The sequence below is a fragment of the Apium graveolens genome, chromosome 1 (genome assembly GCF_009905375.1).
Source record: "Apium graveolens cultivar Ventura chromosome 1, ASM990537v1, whole genome shotgun sequence".
NCBI lineage: Eukaryota > Viridiplantae > Streptophyta > Magnoliopsida > Apiales > Apiaceae > Apium > Apium graveolens.
Window position 1 is genome coordinate 3161587 of NC_133647.1, and position 9060 is coordinate 3170646.

Sequence of the window (9060 nt, forward strand, 5' to 3'; positions counted from 1 at the left end):
ATTTTATACATCTTTTGAAATTCCATTTTACAGTGGCTTCTCAGTGTAAGTGAGTCACGACTGCTTATCAGAATTTATGCTATTATCAGAGTATTTCTCCAGTAATCATAGAGTGTGAAAAGTCACCAAGAAAATTTTTATTGCTTTCCTGATGCATATTACTTAATACCAGCAATGCACTTGGGTCGTCCCTTCCACATTTTTACTCTAGATCTCAAAGGAGTACCTGATTTTTATTCCTTTTTCTTTTCCTTTTTCTTTTGATAAGTGAGGTTTATCAGCACTTAGTACATCCATCAGATTTACTAACATCAGAACTTAACAGATAAGAAGCACTATTCTAGTTTTTGACTTAGTAATAAGATACACAAAGTAAATTGAACTAAGCTCAATATCAGAATTTGCTTGTGTTAAAAGATTTCCACATAAACAATTACTTCAAATATGGGATCTTTAGAATATTAAAGACTACTAGGTCAGCATCTAGCACAGTTGTCCTCATTGGATTGAATAGTCACAGAAACATTCATATCACTATCAGAGTTTAGAAATACTCATCAGATAACAATCAGTTTTAAGAAATTTTCAATTTAAGCACAGAATACATAAAGATAGTAATATCTGTAAATACTGATCATAAAATCTGATTAAATAGAACATAAACTAAGCAGACTTAGAGAAAGAACCTGAAACCATTCCAAGTTCATTTACCAATCTTGTAAAAGTAGCTTCACACAGTGGTTTTGTGAAGATATCTGCTAGTTGTTGATCTATTGGAACAAAGTGCAATTCCACTGTACCTTCATCCATATGTTCCCTTATGAAGTGGTACCTAATGTTGATGTGCTTTGTCATCGAGTGTTGAACTGGATTACCTGTCATAGCAATAGCACTTTGATTATCACAGTAAATAGGGATTTTAAAGAATGTTAACCCATAATCCAATAGTTGATTCTTCATCCAAAGAATCTGTGCACAGCAGCTTCTTGCAGCAATGTATTCTGCTTCTGCAGTTGATGTGGAAATTGACTTTTGTTTCTTGCTAAACCAAGAAACCAATCTGCCTCCAAGAAATTGGCAGCTTCCACTTGTGCTTTTCCTGTCAATTTTGCATCCTGCAAAATCTGCATCTGAGTAACCTATTAGTCTAAAGTCTGACTCTCTAGGATACCAAAATCCCTGATCAGCTGTTCCCTTAAGATACTTGAAAATTCTTTTCATAACTATTAAGTGAGGTTCTCTTGGATCTGCTTGAAATCTTGCACAAAGACAGGTAGCATACATGATATCAGGTCTACTAGCAGTTAGATAGAGTAGAGAGCCAATCATACCTCTGTAATCAGTAACATCTACTGATATACCAGTATTCTTATCCAATTTTGTTGCAGTGGCCATGGGAGTGGATGCACTTGAAGAATCTTGCATTCCAAATTTCTTCAGAAAATTTCTGGTATACTTGGATTGATAAATAAAAGTGCCTTTTTCATTCTGCTTGACTTGAAGGCCCAGAAAATAGCTAAGTTCCCCCATCATACTCATTTAATATCTTGACTGCATCAATTTGGCAAACTTCTTGCAAAGTCTGTCATTTATAGAACCAAAAATGATATCATCAACATATATCTGTACCAAAAGTAAGTCTTTTCCATGGTTGAGGTAGAATAGCGTTTTGTCAATAGTTCATCTGGTAAATCCACTTTCCAGAAGAAACTGAGCTAAAGTCTCATACCATGCTCTTGGAGCTTGCTTAAGGCCATAAAGTGCTTTATCAAGCCTGTAGACATGATTTGGAAGTTTAGAATCTACAAAGCCTGAAGGTTGTTCAAAATATACTTCCTCTTCCAATTCTCCATTGAGAAAAGCACTTTTCACATCCATTTGAAAGATTGTAACTTTTTGTGAGCAGCCTAAGCCAAAAATATTCTTATGGCTTCTAATCTAGCAACTGGTGCAAATGTTTCATCATAATCAATTCCCTCATGTTGAGAATATCCTTTTGTAACCAGCCTTGCTTTATGCCTTGTAATTATGCCATAACTATCAGTTTTGTTTCTGAACACCCACTTTGTACCAATAATAGATCTATTCTTTGGTCTTGGCACTAGGGTCCGGGCTTTGTCTCTTTCAAATTCATTTAACTTTTCATGTATTGCTTGCACCCAATCAGCATCTTGAAGAGCTTTTTCCACTTTCTTTGGTTCAGTCTGAGAGAGAAAAGAATAATAGAGACATTCATTTGAAGTAGATGTTCTAGTTCTGACACCTGCATCAGGATTTCCAATAATTAAATCAGGTGTATGTGATTTAGTCCACTTCCTTGCAGATGGAAGGTTTTCTCTAGAACTGGATGCTCCCCCATGATCCATGTTGTCTTCATCAACATTTTCTGACGCTTCCCCTGAAATTATGCTCTCTGAATTGGATTCTTCAGAATTTAAGTTCTCAGAATTATCAGAACTTGGCTTATCAGAACTTGATGAATCAGAACTTGAAGAGCCAGTTGTATTTTCTGATGCTTCTTGAGATGTGGTTGTATCTTCAGTATGCTCCCCCTGCACAGGTGCATCTTCCTTTGTCGTAGTCACCACAGTTTCAATAACATCAGAGTTTAATCCATCAGAGTGTACATTATCAGGATTTAGACTGTCAGAATTTTCAGTATCAGAATTTAAGTCTTCATTTTCAAATCTCAGATGATCATGATCATTGAAATCTTCAAGTCCAGTAATCTTCTTATCATCAAAAGAGACATTGATTGATTCCATGATAACCCTTGTTCTTAAATTGTAGACTCTGAAGGCTTTTGTGAAAAGTGGATACCCAACAAAAATTCCTTCATCAGCTTTTAAATCAAATTTGAATAGTTGTTCAGGGTGAGTCTTAAGAATAAAACACTTGCATCCAAATACATGAAAATACATCAGATTTGGCTTCTTTTTCTTCACCATCTCATATGGTGTCTTTTCATGCTTGTTAATGAGTGTAGCATTCTGAGTAAAACAAGCAGTATGCACAGCTTTAACCCAAAAATAGGTTGGTAGCTTTGCTTCATCAAGCATAGTTCGTGCAGCTTCAATAAGAATTCTATTCTTTCTTTCAACAACTCCATTTTGTTGTGGAGTTCTAGGAGCAGAAAATTCCTGCTTGATTCAATGGTCTTTGCAGAACTCTTCCATGATCAAATTCTTGAACTCAGTGCCATTATCACTTCTTATAGTCTTCACAGAATCTTTGACCAATTTATCCAGTTGCTTGACATGATCAATCAAGATAGATGCAGTTTTACTTTTTGTGTGCAAGAAATACACCCATGTGTATCTGGTGAACTCATCCACTATGACCATAGCATATTTCTTCTTTGCAATAGATATGACATTTACTGGACCAAATAGATCAACATGTAGTAGGTGATAAGGCTCAAGAATTGATGATTCAGTCTTGCTCTTGAATGAAGATTTTCTTTGTTTAGCCTTCTGACATGAATCACAAAGGCCATCAGGAGCAAATACTGACTTTGGCAGTCCTCTCACAAGATCTTTCTTAACTAGTTCATTTATATTGTTGAAATTTAAATGAGAGAGTTTCTTGTGCCAATTCCAGCTTTCTTCAATTGATGCTCTACTCAACAGATAGATTGCAGAACCATCAGTACTTGTTGAAAGCTTGGCTTCATAAATGTTACCATGCCTGTATCCTTTCAGAACAATTTTGCCTGTAGATTTGCTTACAACTTCACAGTGTTCTTCAAAGAAATCCACATGATAACCTATGTCACAGATTTGACTAACACTCAGCCGATTGTGTTTAAGTCTTGAGACCAGAGCTACTTCTTTAATGATGACATTCCCAAGATTGATATTACCATATCCCAGTGTTTTTCCAATGTTTCCATCTCCATAAGAAACACTTGGGCCAACCTTCTCCACAAAGTCTGATAGCAGGGCTTTATTTCCGGTCATATGTCCTGAACATCCACTGTCCAGAACTAGGATGTTTTTCCTGTTACCCTGCAATCACAAAGACCACTAATGATTAGTTTTAAGGACCCAGACTTGCTTGGATCCTTTGGCCTTATTAAGTTTGTTAACATTTGCAGCGGATTTAGCATCAGAGTTTATGTTGACATTTTTCTTATCAGCATTTACACTATTAGACTTTGTATCAGAACTTACACTAGAAGGAACAATGTTAACTTTCTTTAAAGAAGGTTTTATTTGATAATAATCATAGTACAAACTATGATATTCCTTACAAGTATAAATGGAATGCCATAAACTACCACAATGAAAATAAGGATTTTGTGGCCTATATCTAACAGACTGACTCTCAACTCCTGACATTGAAGATAAGAAGTTTATGTTCTTATTCTTCCTGCAAAAAGAAGCCAGATGGTTAGAACTTCCACAGTTATGACATGTTTTTCTAGGAGCATTAGGAACAGGCTTATAATCATTGTTTTTATTCACACCTTCCTTTTCATTCCTATTTTTCCTAGGTGACTTTACCTTGTTTATATTCTTAACTTCTTTCAGCTTATACTTAAGCTGCTTCTTTGTCATTAAGCATACATGTACTTCAGTTGTCTTTTCCTGTTTTAGTTTGTCAGAAGTTAATTCCTCTTTAACTTCTGATTTCTCAGTATCAGACTTTACAGCTACAAACTTAACATGTTTTAACTTTGGCTTTTGTTTAACAACTATAGGCTTAATTTCTACAGTTCCTTTATCATTCTTATCATCTTCATAACCTAAGCCCTATTTCCAGTTTCCACTACTTAACAAATTCTAAGTTGTTCTGCCAGAGTTAGTCTGATAAGTGGCATTTTATACCACTTAGAACATCTTAAAATGGCTTAAATTGGTGCCTTGAAATCAAGTATTTTGTGTATTTGATGCGTTTTTCTAGTGTTTATGCATTTCAGGGTATTACTTGCATTTCGGAGGAGTAATCATCAAGAATAAGCCTTGACATGTTTTCACCATTGCAAGAGCAAAGAAATGGGCAGATTACGGCGAAGAAACGGAGCAAACTCAGGAATTTTCCAGAAGGGTCCTGAGCGCCCGCTCAGCAATGCTGAGCGGCCGCGCAGAAAGCTGAGCGCCCGCTCAGCTATGCTGAGCGGCCGCGCAGGGTCGGGAAATTTCATAATTATTTTTAGGACTTCTACTTCTATTTGGCTTCCACTTCTATGTAATCTGAGTTTTATGGGACTATTATATAAGTAGATTTGGAGACGTTTTCACGAGAGAGGATCGTGGTATTACGCAAGGAGCGAAAGAGATAAGGAAGAAGACCATTTTAGCACACAGCAGCGAAGAGGAAGCATATTTTCTCGTGATTCTTGTTTCGTTATAACGTTGGATGCTAGTTTTCTTATTTTGAACCTATTTACTCTTGTGACGTACTCTGATTTAATCTCTTGTGAAGCGACGGTGGATCTTGAGATTTAGAACTTGCCATGCTAGCATAGGTTCATGTACGGTGTGCATGATTAGTGGGTAACTCTAACAGTTTTATTTGCCCTGTGTAATCAAAAGGGATAACTTGTGCTTAAATCGTTATGTTGTCAATTTCTGTAGACATATAGGAACTCAACATAATTGATGACTATTCAACTTCTATCTTAATTGTGGATGTTTGGTAGAATGGTATTAGTACAATGAAAGTTGGCTTTTATTAGTTCCGTGTTATTCGATTAATATCATCACTGTCACATGCTAAAGGTAATAACAATAGCTATTGAAGGAAGTAGTAATGAAGTTGTGATCTCATGAGTATTTTAATATTGTTAATTTGAAGTGTTAATTAAGTGATTAATTAAGTAGTTAATTGTAGTTAATGTTTAGTCAACAATTCTAAGTGTTAGTGTCTTAACATTGAGAAGTAATCATACATTGGTGCGTGAGTTTAATTAGACAATAAATTAGTCTGAGTCTCTGTGGGAACGAACTAGAAAGTATTCTATATTACTTGCGAACGCGTATACTTGCGTGAATATTAGCGCATGTTTTCGCCCTAACAAGTTTTTGGCGCCGCTGCCGGGGACTTGGCGTATTTGTTTAGTTTATGTACTTACCATCATTGGTCATTAGGACTCAGTGATTAGGACGTAGTAGTTACTTATTGTTTCCGGTTGTGTTTCAGGTACTTTAGCGAGCGTTTATGCAAACTCGTTCTCGTACTCGCAAGAGGACTTTAGATACAGCTGAGGAGATAGACGAAGTTCTTGATATTTCAGAGAAGTTAGATTTTGAAGATTCAGATTCAGGAACTGAGCGGAAAGAACCAGTAAACATGGGTGATCGTATTGTTCAAGCTGATCCAGCTCTTATGGATTTTTCTCGGCCAAAAATTGATGACATTCAGTCAAGCATTCTTCATCCGGCTATTCAAGCTAACACCTTTGAAATCAAGCCGGGCACTATTCAGATGGTGTAGAATTCTGTTTCTTTTGGAGGAGCGGCGACTGAAGACCCCAACATGCACATAAGGAATTTTGTCGAGATCTGCAGCACTTTTAAGTATAATGGCGTGAATGATGAGGCTATCAAGCTGAGGCTTTTCCCATTCTTACTGAGGGACAAAGCTAAGGACTGGTTACATTCTGAACCAGTTGGGTCCATCACTACGTGGCAAGATCTTGCACAAAAGTTTCTGGTGAAGTTTTATCCGATGGCAAAGACTGCTGCTATGAGGAGTGCTCGTACTCAGTTTGCGCAGCAACCTACAGAATCTATGTGCGAAGCTTGGGAACGATACAAGGAAATATTGAGAAAGTGTCCACATCATGGAATGCCCGATTGGATGGTGATCACTAGTTTCTATAATGGTTTGGGGGCCCAATCTTGGCCCATGCTCGATGCAGCAGCTAGAGGCGCCTTATGGGCTAAAAGCTATACTGAGGCTTATTAAATTATCGAGACTATGGCTGCAAATGAGCATCAAAACCCAACTCACAGGATGATGCCTGGTAAGGTAGCAGGTATTCTGGAAGTCGATGCAGCCACCGCTATTACAGCACAGCTTCAAGCGCTGTCAATGAAGGTTGATTCTCTGGCTACATATGGAGTTAATCAAATAGCTATGGTTTGTGAGCTTTGTGCAGGTTCTCATGCTACGGATCAGTGTTCTCTTGTCAATGAATCTGTTCAGTATATGAATAATTATCAGTGACAACAGCAGCCTGTGCCAGCTACCTATCATCCTAATAACAGAAATCATCCAAATTTCAGCTGGGGGAATAATCAGAATGCTATTCAGCCCCCATATCAGCAAGGCGTGAGTAAACAGTTTAACCCACCTGGATTCCAGCAACCACAGCAGTATGCTCAAAGGCAATCATATCCTCAACAGGGAAGTGCAGCTGCACCTACTAGTGCTGATTTTGAGGAACTTAAGCTATTATGCAAGAGTCAGGCGGTTTCTATCAAGACCTTGGAAAATCAAATCGGTCAATTAGCCAATGCAGTACTCAATCGTCAACCTGGCACTCTTCCCAGTGACACGGAAGTACCAGGCAGGAAGAAAGCTAAAGAGCAAGTCAAGGCTATTACCTTAAGGTCTGGAAAAGTTGCTGATGCTGAAAAGGCAAAAGAAGGAGAAGCTGAAATTAGAGATGAAGAAGCTAAGCAAAAGGAGAAAGCGGCGGAACCAAGGAAGACTACTGTTGAACACACTCTGCCTGAGGGTAATACAGGGGAGAAACAGCTCTATCCTCCACCACCTTTTCCTAAGAGATTGTAGCAACAAAAGCTGGATAGACAGTTCGGTAAGTTTCTGGAGGTATTCAAGAAACTTCACATCAATATACCTTTCGCTGAGGCTCTGGAGCAAATGCCTAGTTATGCGAAGTTTATGAAGAGTATTCTTTCAAGGAAGGTGAAACTGGATGACCTTGAGACTGTTGCTCTCACGGAAGAATGCAGCGCTGTTCTGCAGCAAAAGTTATCGCCAAAACTGAAAGATCCAGGTAGCTTCACCATTTCTTGCACCATTGGCAAGTTGACTTTTGACAAGTGCCTTTGTGATTTGGGAGCAAGCATCAATCTGATGCCGTTGTCAATCTTTAAAAAGTTGGATTTGCCTGATCCAAAACCCACATACATGTCTCTACAATTGGCTGATCGTTCCATTACTTACCCAAGGGGCATAGTGGAGGATGTGCTAGTCAAGGTGGATAAGCTCTTCTTTCCTGCAGATTTTGTTATTCTGGATTTTGAGGAAGATAAGAAGATTCCCATAATCTTGGGAAGACCTTTCTTGGCTACTGGTCGTACCTTGATAGATGTGCAAAAAGGTGAACATACTATGCGGGTACAAGATCAGGATGTGACCTTCAACGTATTCAAGGCAATGAAATTCCCTACCGAAGATGAGGAGTGCTTAAAAGTGGATGTGATTGATTATGCGGTTACTTCGGAACTCGATCGCATGCTAGTGTCTGACACATTGGAAAAGGCCTTAGTGGGGGATTTTGACAGTGATTATGAAGATGGCAACGAGCAATTACAATATCTGAATGCTTCTCCCTGGAAGCGAAAGCTGGACATGCCGTTTGAATCTCTTGGTACTTCTGACCTCAAGAATGCTAAAGGAAAGCTCAAACCATCAATAGAGGAAGCACCTACCTTGGAGCTCAAGCCATTACCTGAACACTTGAGGTATGCTTTTTTAGGTGATGCATCTACTTTACCTGTTATTATTGCATCTGACCTTTCAGGTAGTGAGGAAGACAAGCTCTTAAGGATTTTGAGAGAATTCAAATCGGCTATTGGATGGACCATAGCAGACATCAAGGGGATAAGTCCTTCATATTGTATGCATAAAATTCTGCTAGAGGAAGGTAGTAAGCCAACTGTTGAACAGTAGCGCGGACTGAATCTTATCATGAAGGAGGTGGTGAAGAAAGAAATTCTGAAATGGCTGGATGCAGGCATCATTTATCCTATTTCTGACAGTTCGTGGGTGAGCCCCGTACAATGTGTACCTAAGAAAGGAGGTATCACTGTGGTAGCAAATGAAAAGAATGAGCTCATCCCCACTCGAACAGTTACAGGATGG

General features: G+C 38.3%; 1 non-coding gene across 1 annotated transcript; it reads right to left on the bottom strand.

Annotated features, from left to right (window-relative positions):
* Nucleotides 1-6687: 6687 nt before the first annotated feature.
* Nucleotides 6688-6794, bottom strand: LOC141680557 (small nucleolar RNA R71). The gene has a single exon (XR_012558360.1). It is a non-coding gene; the product is annotated as a small nucleolar RNA R71 (small nucleolar RNA).
* Between the last annotated feature and the right edge of the window lie 2266 nt (nucleotides 6795-9060).